Source organism: Cyanistes caeruleus, chromosome Z (genome assembly GCF_971803275.1).
Source record: "Cyanistes caeruleus chromosome Z, bCyaCae1.hap1.1, whole genome shotgun sequence".
In the NCBI taxonomy this organism is placed as follows: Eukaryota; Metazoa; Chordata; class Aves; order Passeriformes; family Paridae; genus Cyanistes; species Cyanistes caeruleus.
The window spans coordinates 10,910,482-10,923,827 of NC_141732.1; the positions used below are offsets into that span (position 1 = coordinate 10,910,482).

Sequence of the window (13,346 nt, forward strand, 5' to 3'; positions counted from 1 at the left end):
TTATCCCCATATCGTCGACTTACTGCCAAAACTAACATTCCAACTCTGCACACATTTGCATACATAGAAACTTCCCCTCCGTTCCACCCAAAAAATACAAGCAGTATATCTATCATGCCCCTGTCAAGCCCCACAACAAGATACTGAATGCAGACCCCCTACGCTGGAGAGCTGCAGGATTCCCCACTCTCTCATTTTACTCACTCAAAACACCATCTTTCACCTGCTCATACCTTCAACACTTACACATTCCCTTCTGTTTCATGTCTGCATGGTTTAAGGTACAGACAATGGCAGTAACTTTTTACCCAATGATCAGGTCTCCCTGAGGTACACATCATGTTGTTCCATCTCTCTGCGTTATCCACCATGTACAACCTGGTCCTTGAGCAAAGACAACCCCACGAATGGGTTTGTCTGTGCCCGAGGTAGAATTGACCCAAACTGTCTTCCCTAGTAGACCTCTGACATTTACCACTGGGACTTTGTCTCCGTCTACTACATGTAAAGACTCAGACTGGGCAGGTCCTGCTCGGTTGGTGGAACCTCTGGTGTTGATTAACCAGGTGGCCTTTGCTAGCTGTTGCTCCCAGTTTTTAAAAGATCCTCCACCCAGTGCCTTTAAGGTGATTTTTAACAGTCCATTGTACCTCTCCACCTTCCCAGCAGCAGGTGCATGGTAGGAGATATGGTACACCCACTCAATGCTGTGTTCCCTAGCCCAGCTGTTTATAAGGCTGTTCTTGAAATGAGTCCCATTGTCTGACTCAATCCTCTCAGGGGTGCCATGCCTCCAAAGGACCTGCTTTTCAAGTCCCAGGATGGTGTTCCGGGCAGTGGCATGAGGCACAGGGTAGGTTTCCAACCATCCTGTGGTGGTTTCTACCATTGTGAGCACGTAGCGCTTGCCTTGGTGGGTTTGGGGCAGTGTGATGTAGTCAATCTGCCAGGCTTCCCCATACTTGTATCTGGACCATCGCCCACCGTACCATAGCGGCTTCAACCGCTTGGCCTGCTTGATCCTGGCACACGTCTCACAGTCATGGATAACCTGAGAAATGCTGTCCATAGTTAAATCCACCCCTCAGTCTCGTGCCCACTTATAGGTGGCATCTCTACCCTGACAGCCTGAGGCATCATGAGCCCATCGGGCTAGGAACAACTCTCCCTTATGTTCCCAATCCAAATCTATTTTTGACACTTGTATCTTTGCAGCCTGATCTACCTGCTTATTATTTTGGTGTTCCTCATTAGCTCTACTCTTGGGGACATGGGCATCTACGTGGCAGACTTTCACTGGTAGTCTCCCTACTCTGGTAGCAATATCCTTCCACTCTTTAGCAGCCCAAATTGGTTTTCCTCTACACTGCCAATTAGCCTCTTTCCACCTCTCCAACCATCCCCACAGAGCATTGGCCACCATCCATGAATCCGTGTAGAGGTAGAGCTTTGGCCACTTCTCTCTTTCAGCAATGTCCAGGGCCAGTTGAACAGCTTTGAGTTCAGCAAGTTAGCTTGATCCACCTTCTCCTGCAGTGGCCTCTGCAACCTGTCGTGTGGGGCTCCATACGGCTGCTTTCTACTTCCGGTTCATCCCTACGACGTGACAGGAACTATCAGTGAAAAGAGCATAGCGTGTTTCTTCTGCTGGCAGCTGGTTATATGGTGGAGCTTCTTCAGCCCTTGTCACTTCCTCTTGTTCTTCATCTGTGGGACCAAAATTTTCACCTTCTGGCCAGTTTGTAATTATTTCCAAAATCCCAGGGCGGTTCAGTTTACCAATACGGGCGCGCTGCTTGATAAGAGCAATCCACTTGCTCCATGTGGCACTGGTTGCATGATGGGTGCAAGGAACCTTTCCCTTGAACATCCATCGGTACACCGGTAGTCGGGGTGCCAGGAGGAGTTGTGCTTCAGTGCCAATCACTTCTGAGGCAGCTTGGACTCCTTCATAGGCTGCTAAAATTTCCTTTTCTGTTGGGGTGTAATGGGCTTCGGACCCTCTGTATCTTCTACTCCAAAATCCTAATGGTCGGCCTCGAGTCTCCCCAGACACCTTCTGCCAAAGGCTCCAGGACAGACCGTGGCTCCCGGCTGCAGAGTAGAGCACGTTCTTCACATCTGGTCCTGTTCTGACTGGGCCAAGGGCTACTGCATGGGCAATCTCTTGCTTGATCTGAGCAAAGGCTTGTTGCTGCTCAGGGCCCCGATGGAAATTATTCTTTTTCCGAGTGACCAGGTAAAGAGGGCTCACAATCTGACTGTATTCAGGAATATGCATTCTCCAAAACCCTATGGCACCTAAGAAAGCTTGTGTTTCCTTCTTATTAGTTGGTGGAGACATTGCTGTAATTTTGTTAATGACATCAGTAGGAATCTGACGTCGCCCATCTTGCCACTTTACCCCCAGGAACTGAATCTCACGAGCTGGTCTCTTAACTTTGCTCTTCTTGATGGCAAAACCAGCTTCCAGGAGGATCTGGATGATTTTCTCTCCTTTCTCAAACACTTCTGCTGCTGTGTTCCCCCACACAATGATGTCATCTATGTACTGTAGATGTTCTGGAGCCTCACCCTTTTCCAGGGCAGCCTGGATCAGTCCATGGCAGATGGTGGGGCTGTGCTTCCACCCCTGGGCCAGTCGGTTCCAGGTGTACTGCACTCCCCTCCAGGTGAAGGCAAACTGAGGCCTGCATTCTGCTGCCAGGGGAATGGAGAAAAATGCATTGGCAATGTCAATAGTGGCATGCCACTTCACTGCTTTGGACTCCAGCTCGTACTGGAGCTCCAGCATGTCTGGCATGGCAGCGCTCAGCAGTGGAGTCACTTCATTCAATGCACGATAGTCCACAGTCAATCTCCATTCTCTGTCAGACTTGCGCACAGGCCAGATGGGGCTGTTGAAGGGTGAGTGGGTTTTGCTGACCACCCCTTGGCTATCTAGCTCTCTGATCATCTTGTGGATGGGGATCACAGCATCTCGAGTTGTTCTATATTGTCGGCGGTGCACCGTCGAGGTGGCAATTGGTACTTGTTGTCCTTTCACCTTCAGAAGTCCTACTGTAGATGGATTCTCAGACAGTCCAGGCAAGGTGTTCAGTTGCTGGATGCCCTCTGTCTCCACAGCTGCTATTCCAAATGCCCACCTGAATCCTTTTGGGTCTTTGAAATACCCACTTCGGAGCTAGTCTATGCCCAAAATGCATGGGGCCTCTGGGCCAGTCACAATAGGGTACTTCTTCCATTCATTTCCAGTCAGGCTCACGTCTGCTTCCACCAAGGTAAAATCCTGCGATCCCCCTGTCACGCCAGCAATAGAAACAGATTCTGTCCCTACATGTCTTGATGGGATTAGTGTGCACTGTGCACCAGTGTCAACCAAAGCCTCATATCGTTGTGGTTCTGATGTGCCAGGCCAACGAATCCACACAGTCCAAAAAACACGATTTTCCCTAGCCTCTACCTGGCTAGAGGCAGGGCCCCTCTAAGCCTGGTTATCCTTTCCTTTGGTATATGTCTTGGATGTTCCTTCAAGGGGGTCAGACATGTCATCATCATCATCATACCTGGCAGTTCGGCTACGTGCAACTGGAGCTGCTTCCCTTTTGGTGGAACTTCCTTTGTGACTCTTCTCCTCTTTCAATTCACGCACCCGTTGTGCCAGAGCTGCAGTAGATTTCCCACCCCATCTCCTCATGTTTTCTCCGCAATCATGCAGGAAGAGCCACAGCTCAGCTCGTGGGGTATACCTTCTCTCCCAATCTGGGGAACGCCTGCGTTGAGTGCCAGGACCTCTGATCTGTACTGCTGAGATTTGGAGAAGGTCCTCTTTAATCTCATCTTTAAGTTTCTTGTGATTCTCGTCTATCTTATTTTCTAATCTCTGCAGACGTGTTTCCACAGCTGCGATTCTTGCATGTGTGGGGCCATGCACGGCATCTGCATATGCTCGAAGCTTCTTCGCCATATCCAGCACGGTCTCCTCCCTTTCATCCCATTTCATTATTGCTAACACAGATGCATATTCTTGTGGCCCAAGTCGAATCAATTTTCGCCACATCACGGATGTACATGGCACCAAGTCTGGATTCTTAGTTGGTATGTTGTCTGAAAAAACACTCTCTGCCACTGCCATTTCTCTCAGTCGTTGGATCCCTTGTTCAATGGTTTTCCATTGTGTTTGCTGCATGTAAAGATCATCTACACACAGATATCTTTGGGCTACACTTTCAAGGACCCGTGCCCAGAGACTGTGAGGGTTAGCCCCCCTCATCATCCCCTGGTCGATAACCGGATCGTGTGACAGGGATCCCAGATGCCTCGCTTCAGTGCCATCCAGAACTGTAGCTTCACCTGCGGTGTCCCACAGACGGACTAACCAACTAATTATAGATTCATCAGGTCATCGAGTGTAGTCCTTCCTTAGGCCACGAAGATCTTTCAGGGAAAAGGACTCAATATTAGCCTCTGATCTTGTGCCAGTTGCTTTGACTCTTGGTTTTGTGTCAGGAGGCTTTGAGGGTCCTTCTCCTGCATCATCATCATCCACTGGTCGATCGGTTTTGTCTGTGCACTTTCCACTTCTTGTGCTAGTAGCAACAGCCATGGGTTGAGGCTTGCTGTCTGGTTTAGCTACCACCTTTGTAACTGGGAGGTTGGCTGCAGCCTGAATAATAGGGGTAACTGTTGATTTATCCCTCTGTCCCCTTTCTTCTGTCTGCTGCCCTACAGTATCCAGCAATGTGCGATAAGCATATGCCAGGGCCCAGCTTACTGCAATGATCTTTTTTTCTTTGGAATTATCCTGACACTTCTCTTTCAGGTATTTCCCCACCTCAGCTGGATTCAGAATTTGCTCATGTGGAAAGTCCCAACCTACAGGGTCAGAAAATTCCTTCAATTTGGCCCAGGATATGGGCCAAATCCTCCCATTCTCCACCCCACTCAGGATTTTCCATGCTTGGTTCTGGGGTCTCATCAGTCCCTCTAGAAATCTCAGCCCTCATTCTAGAGAGGCTGAAGACTGTATAGAGGAAATTTACCAGATTAAATGCCAGAAAGATGGTCTCTTTAACATTCAGGGGAAACTGAACACTCTTCAATAATGATGTAACCGATTCAGAGGATAAGAAGGAAAGGAAAGGTTGAAAAGCCTCATTCCCTACTCCTCCTCTAACAAACTGGGTGCATAACTATACCTATGAATCCTTTATATTTGGAACAGACTGCAGCACTTGAATAAACTTCTTGGAAATCATAATCACTAGGCCCAGCTCAATAGCTATTCTAATCCGTGCCCCTCTACTGTAAAAGCTATGTGTTAGGGACAATACTGGGGCTAGTTGTGGATAAGAAAATAAACCAAGGGACCATAAAGGTATTAAAACCTCAAAAAAGCCTAGCGACCAGAAACATATGAAGGCCTGCACCCCAAAAGACGTTATTAATTCAAGCAGCATGGCTAGATGGGTAGAGACTGCTTTATCTTATCACAATACAAAGTAATTGCCACTTCAGTACAATCAGTACAGGGTTTTTCCACTCTCTCGTGCCCCACGTTGGGCGCCAATTTGTCCTGGTTTAGGGCAAATTTGGGAGAAAACCTCCAGTGGGTCTCCCCCCCGGTAAGCAAACCCACGTGGCTCTTTCCCCCCACCCCCCAACCGGTTCGGGAAGAGATTTCTCTGAGAGAAGTGGAAAAAACCTGTTTATTTCACAGGCACAGCACTACCCAGCACAAAAATGAATGATATCAATTTACAAAACCTCTCGCCCTTCAGAAGAGATGACAAACTTCAGAGGGTCTCTTTCCTGGGGGTGTTGGCTCTGTTATCAGTCCCTCTGGCGCTGGAAAATGCCGCTGCCCAGGCTGGGCTCCCGGTAGTCCAAGGGTGCAAGCTCCCGGTGCTCCCCCGAGTCCCCAGTCCAGAGCAGGTTCGATTTGTTTCAGGAAAAGGGAAAGAAAACAGTCCAGGAAGACCTCTATGCTCCGGCTAGCTGGAAAGCCAAGGCAATCTGTGTCTTGTTGTCTGTCTGTGCTGTAGTCAAAACTCCCGATGCGGGGGGAGCAAGTACATTCTGAAAACAGACTTGGTGCTTCTTTTCCACTCACTTTTACTCTCAGATGGAATTTTAAGAATACAGAACCTGTGTCTGGGTTAGGTGGACGATTGGGGATACAATTTAACATCATAATCAACCCAGGACAAAAAGGAAGAAGAGAGAATCTCAAATGCAGGAGTAGAAAAACAATGAAAGAATAGCAAGCAAATAGAAAAAAAATATTTTAAAAAGTATTGAAGAAACTAGTTTTTATGAAGATTTCATAAGACATTCAGACATTTTGTTTATGCTTTATGATAAAAAAAGAGGAAAGTACACTACTGTGAAGTTACTCAGTGTTCATTCATATCTTCCTTCTACAGCTATTTGTGGTATTTCTGTGGGTTTCCTGGAAGTGGAAGGATAGTAGGCTAAAAGGCAAATGCAGTTTGGAAATTAGGGACTAAAAAAGGGGTTTCCAATAAGGAAAGGCTAGGGGTTGTTGCCTTAAAATGAACTTGTAGCAACAGACAGAAAAGTTTTATGTGTTGAGAAGCTGAAAAAAACAGTGTTATCCATTAATATGTTTCTGTTTATTTATTATCTTTGAGGTTTGCTGTGGGTTCTTTTTTCTTTCTCTAGTTGTAGTTGTACTCATGGTGCTGAAAAACATTCCCAATAAACAGCTTTTGTGGTTTGTTAAATGCCTTAGCATCCCTTCTTTGTTTCTTAATCATCCATAAAAGATTTTTAAAGCTTGACTGCTCCTCCACTGTGAACATTATCCTTGGATTATTTTATCTTGAGGTCCTGAATTGAAATTGAAATACTGATGTTTGCTTTTGCAATAATATGTTGCTGTATCAAATTGGGTTTGTGAGAGTCTCCTGATCACAGAATATGGAATATTTAATAGTTTTTGGGGAATAATATAATTATAGAATATCCTGTGTTTGAAGGAATCCTTTAGAATCATTGAAGTTAGAAAAAAATAAGATTTTATATTGAACAGAGAGAGATGCTACCTTCTCTTCAAATTGCTCAGTGTACGTGCAGGCATATATGGCACATATATGGCACAGACGGCCACAGGCTGAAAAAAAGCATCTGCTGCTGTTCCAGCACTGCTGAGCTGAAATACAACACCATGAACACCTGCTGCAGCTTGAGACAGATTTTAACCTGTTCACTACCCAGGTGAGACTTGCAGATTAATCACTTTTCCAGAGAGAAGAAAGAGAAAGTGATCAACATGTAGAGAAAAAACATGAACTATCAGAGTTAGTGACAGAAAGAATTTAAGCTTCAGATGGGAAGAGAATAAGGAGATGCCTCAATAAGCTGAAATATTCTTTTGTTAAAGCTATGGAGATGGACAATAATGTTCTGAAAAAACTCCTTTAATTCATGAAAGAGTATTTTGGGGGAAATTAAGTATTTCAAAGTGTAGATCTGAGCAAAGATATCCATTGATGAAGCTGAGCAGATGGTGAAGTAGTTGTGATCCTATGAGATGCTGGAACAGAAAAGGAGAAGTGAGAGTTGTTGAAGATTTGTGGCCCCCAAGAGAAAAGGAGAAAACTTCTGTTTCCAGAGATGATCACAGAGACAGATGAAGAGAACTTTTGCCTTTGAATAACTGATCCTTAAAATGACACCCCTTGAGTTCATGGCCCATGAACACACCTCAGAGTGTGAAATGGTGTGAAATGGGGAGGAAAGGACTGATGGCAGAGTTTTCCAGGCAGCTGGCATCAGAGGAATAGGAAGCCATGAGAAAACTGTTTTCTTATGAAGAACTCTCCACAGAATGACAAAAGAGAACTTCTTTTTCCCTACAGAGACTGATGAAAAAGCTACTATATAGTTTGGACTACTTTAACCACCAGGCTTTTGTTTCTATGTTGTCAATTAGACAAGGGAATGGTTGGGCGGTAGGGAAGAAGAGTTTTCTGTTTTATTCTGGTCTCTTACCCTTGTAGTTTTGTTAAAAACCTTTCTTTATTTCTTTTAAGTTTTAAGCCTGTTTTGTTCTTCTCCTAATCTATATCTCACAGCAAGAAATGAATAAGTTTACTAGTGTTTTTGTTTGTTTGTTTTTAATTTTTTTTAGCTAGTGCTTTAAAACCACTACAACACTGTTAAACAGTTGGTGATTGCCCAGCACTGTGATTTGTTGAGGTCTCTGTGCAGGGCCTCTTTGTCCTTGAGGGAGTGCACAACTCCTCTCAGTTTAGTGTCTTCACCACACTTGCGTAGCATTCCTCTGAGTCCCGCCTCCAGGTCATTTATGAATATGTTGAGGAGAAACGGGCTAAGAATGGAGCCTTTGTGGAATCCCACTAGAGTCAGTTGCTCATCCATCCTGTAACACTGTAATCCAGCTGTGGGCTGGACATTTTGTCCAGAAGGGTCCTGGGAGAGACAGTATTGAAAGCTTTACTGAGGTCCAGAGTGGTTATTATCAACAGGCTTTCCTTGATCAGCTTGCTGATTCAGCCTGTTGTAGGAGGAAATCATGTTCAACCAGCAGGACTTTTCCCTCATGGAAGCAAAGGAAACTACAACTGTGTTGTCTTCTAGGTGTTTTATGCTACTGCCCAGAATCTAATGTTTTCCATGATTTTACCAGGCACTAAAGTAGGACTGCCAGGCCCACAGTTTCCAGAGTCCTCCTTCTTGCCCTTTTTGGAAATTAGGACAATATTTACTAGTTTCCAAGTCAGCTGGGATTTCTCTGACTGCTCAAAAATCATTGAAAGAAGCTAGCTCCTTGAGGATTCTTGGATGAATCTCATCAGGTCCCATGAATTTTTAGAGATCCAGCTGGAGCAGTAGAACCTTCACAGTTTTTTCAGGGTAGAGTGAGAGTTGATCATTCTCTCAGCTCAGCATGGTCCTTCAGCTCAGGGCCCTGAGACCCCCTTGATCCATCATCGGTGTTGAAGATAGAAGTAAATTAAACCCCTAATATAATGTAAACCTCTAATAAAGTTGGGTAATTCAGACTTTCTCTAGAAAATCTTTGACCTTTGGAAAACGCCATAGACCCTCTGCCAGGTATCCCTGAGAAAGTGACAAGCAACAAGCAGAGTGACAGATAAGACACCAGATAAATTGGTACAGGTTACAGCTGGATTTTGTTCTCTCTTTCTCTGCTTGTTTTAAGATGGGACTTTTAGATAACCAGTCACTTAAAGGAGGGCTGTGTTAATGCTTTGACAGGATGCCCAGGGAAAGTCACAAATGCCTTAACTGTCAAAAAATGAACTGCATTTGGAAACTGAGTGCTTAGGGGAGTAAGTTAGTTTTTATAAAGCATTTATTTGATTTTTTTTTTTTAAAAAAAAATTAGTGCCAAGTTGGAGTGTTATTTGGGAAGTGAAGGGGTATAAAAGCCAATCCTAACATCAGAGTTTGCATTGAGTTTAAGGTAGCCTTAAACTCAGTCTTTTATAATTGCAATATGCTACACCCCTGTGTAACAGATATAACTATGTATAACTCTATAACAGCTTTTCTTCTCAGGCACCATATATTTCCATTACGAAGCCAGGCTCATTTAATTAGCATCATGTAGTAAATTAGCAGTTACAAGGATTGCTGGGTACAAGGGAATCTCCATTTTCTCACCATCTACTTAATCCTCAGTCAATGTTGAGATTAATGCTTACTTAATTAACATATACAAGAAAAAATGCTGACATCCTGCTCAGATATTGTGATTCAGTCACTTTACAGACTTGGAAAAAAAGATCCTCTGTGAATGGCAGTCAGGAGTGCTACTTTCCCATTGTAACTTTCTGAGGGCATGCAGAGTGGTCACATATAGTGAAATGGCTTTTTCTTGTATGCATTAGATTGCTTTTATTAGAAATAACAATAATTAATTTATAAAGTATAAAAAAATAAGATTTTTTTGGCACAACATGATATATGAAAAAAATTAGAAAAACCTCAACCTTTAAACTCTGTGTTAAAAACTAGTTTTCAGATACAATGAACATTTAGGTAAAGAGATGATTTTGGATGAAGACATTTCTGACATGAGAAAAACTAATCTGCATTATTTCATATCTTGTTTGTTTACTGCAGTTATGATGAGGCAAAAATATTTTTTCCTATTAATGTCTGCTATTCTACCCCTATTTCAGCACATTAGAAAGATGTTTCTTGAGAAAATAGGTGGGAATCTATCTATCTATCTATCTATCTATCTATCTATCTATCTATCTATCTATCTATCTATATTTTAAACATTTTAAACACTTTGGTAATCTTCATTGTACAGAGAAATGCTCAAATTTTATAACAGCTGCTTGAGATGGGAAGAGTTATCCAGTGGCACTTTTGGTCTCTGCAGAGATGGTGCTGACAATGGTTCCCACATCTGACAGCCCAAGCAGAAGACCAGGCTAGACTTCTTCAGGGGAATGAACTCCAAATATTTACAATATAATCTTTGCATTTGTGGGATAAGTACCCATCTCACTAAAGCAAGGACAAGTTTTATCATTCCCTGTAGAGGGACTTGCTTATGGATATGTGTGATTTAAAATGATTGCATTGAAATATTCCTAACTTTTATCTTCATTTTTAGCATTTGCAGTACACTGTTAATTAGTAGTTAAGAAATGAATGAATGAATGAATGAATGAATGAATGAATGAATGAATGAATGAATGAATGAGGAATGTACCAAATTCACAATAACTTGAAAATCAAAAATGCATTGAAGAAAAACAAGAGAGGAGCAGTTTTCACCATGTTTAGAGTTACTCTATTTATGGATTTTCAAAACAGCAAAATTCCTTGTGCAAAAATCTGAAACCATGGAGGAAAACTGCACTCTGAAAAACCGTTCTGGTAAATGTGGAAGACAGTAATGTGTGAAAGAGATACTGCTGCCTACAGTTTAGAGTAGCTCAACTGTGAATTTATATGAGGTTGTGCATAAAAAAATTATCATTATTATAAAGTGAAATTGTTCTAACAAGTTTGAGTTGGCTGTGTTTCTGCGGTACAGGCTTTTGATAACTACAAAAGCTTATTTTCATAAAACTTAAGTATTTAATTTATGGTTGTCACACTCATATCAATGCTTAAGCCAGCAGAATTACTTAGAAACATGTAATGGGATAATGATTTTCTTTGGCATTGAGTATTCTTCAGCTGATTAGAAATGTGGTAAAATGCTACTGCAGTTTTTGAAGTAGTTGGGATATTTTTAACTGCCATGTAATAAATTTATTAATGTTTTGCATATGCAGTAGAAATTTTAACCTGGGTGAGCTGTGGAATCACAGTACTGCTGGTTATAAATTTTTAAAAAATGTGTCATATATATTACTTGCAACAATTTATACAAGTACACTATTCCTGATACTTTGATTGATTTTGAACTTTGGCAGACAAAACTAGTCTCACACTGGCATACAAAAGATGTCAGAATAGACATTCAAAGGAATACTATTTGTAAAACTGCTTAAAATATACATAACGTGCAAGAATTCTCTAATTATTTAATAAAGAAGCACCATATTTTAACATTGGCAAACTTTGCTTTGAGATTTGGAAGGAATTGTGGAATAGTTTAAACTCTGAGGGTGGTTTATATGTTCCTTGTTCTATGTAATGGAATCAGAGGGTCCTTCTGTGGCCTTGCCCATTGCCAGAAAGACAAAGAGGGCATTGCTTTTCTTGAAGCTCCTGGAACCAGGAAGGTAGAACATTTTTTTGAATTCATGTGCTTTACCTGGCTCTTTCTCAGCTGAAAAGTGTGGCTGGACATCTCTTCGACTGTGCCGTATTCTGGGGGAACAGTGAGCGTTGCATTGATCATGAAATTTTTCAGATAGGTGTAAGTAAATGCTGGCAAGGGTTAGAAAATCATTGCTTAGGCATGAACTTGTTGACTGATGCATCCTCTTAGGAAACAAGTATGTTAATACAACAAAATGGATAAAGATTGTTTTTAGCACCTTCAAATGAGTATTTTGGAGGACACTATCAAGTAGGCTGTAGACAATGTAGCAACATAAGCAGGTCTACTCAATACAAGGACTCCTCAACTAATTTTCAGAAAATAATCATTCTGTTAAAAACTTCCTGCTATAGCCATTACCCCACAGATTCTGAAAAATCTAGATTTAGAGATTTAGGGAAGAATATCCATTTTGCATAACTGGAACATATAGTGAATTATTTTTTTACAGGCAGGTTAAAAAGATATTCCTCTGGGTTTTTTTTCAACCTGTCAAGAAGGGTTTTGGTTTGGTATTTTTTGGCATTTTGCTTTTTTTTCCCCCAGCTTCTAAATCTTCTCATAGGCTTTTTCTTACATGTAGATATTTTGATCTGGGAAATAAAATCACACTATGTTTTATGCAACAGCATTTTCTGATTTTCAGAACTGAGATCAGAGTTAAATTTTCATCCAGTCTTACATGTATGAAGATGAGTGGTTTTTGTGCGTTACATAAGTGAAAACGCATAATGTGGGCTGATTATTATGGTACTTCTAAGGCAAAAACAAAACTAAATCTGTGACTAAGTTGCAGTTAGGAGTTAAGTGCAAATGGACACAAAAAAAATATTGATCTTTGAAAAAATTTATAGAAACCACAATCTCTTAAGGCTAAATAAAAATATAAGCTCAGATTAAATGCTATAAAGTAACATTTCATAGCTAATCTTAAATACGGCACTCCTTAAGATTTAAATGTTAATAGTTAGAAATAAAACTTCAATTAAACATTTAAACACAGAAAATATGGATCCCAGATTTTTACAGTGAACTCTTTGCATTAGTAATTTACATGCTTTTATATGGAATAGTTACCATAGGAATAAAAATGAACTTAAATTTAGCAGTCACTGTTAGTTAATGCCTGTTAATGAAGAAAAAGTAGTCAAACCTAGTGCTTCTGAAAAAATCCAATCCACAGCCCTTATAAAGTTCTTTCTATATTCAGTAGTTCAAAGTAAGTGTAAGTTCTTACATATTTTTCTAATTTCCAAGTACTAAAATCTCTTAAAATCTCAAAAATAAATTTCAAAATCTGCAGAAAATTAGCTAATTTAATAAGAAATACTGTAAAATGTAAACTAAACATTATTTACATTATGGAAAAAAAATTTAATTCTATCATGTCTCCATATATATTTTGCTACTTTTGCCTTATGAGAAATAAGAAGAATCTGGTGGACAAAATACCTTGGATGGGTTTTTTTGGTAGATTTTCTTATTTTTCTTGGTAGATTGCTTCTGTCTGGGAGCATCAACATGATAAACTTGTGTTATT

At 41.4% G+C, this 13,346-nt stretch overlaps 1 protein-coding gene and 1 pseudogene across 1 annotated transcript in view; both read right to left on the reverse strand.

The window, feature by feature from the left end:
• LOC147648094 (uncharacterized) overlaps nucleotides 1-13,346 on the reverse strand; it is a 349,059-nt gene that overhangs the window by 155,327 nt on the left and 180,386 nt on the right. The window lies entirely within an intron of this gene.
• LOC147648095 (uncharacterized) lies at nucleotides 3,245-5,564 on the reverse strand (annotated as a pseudogene).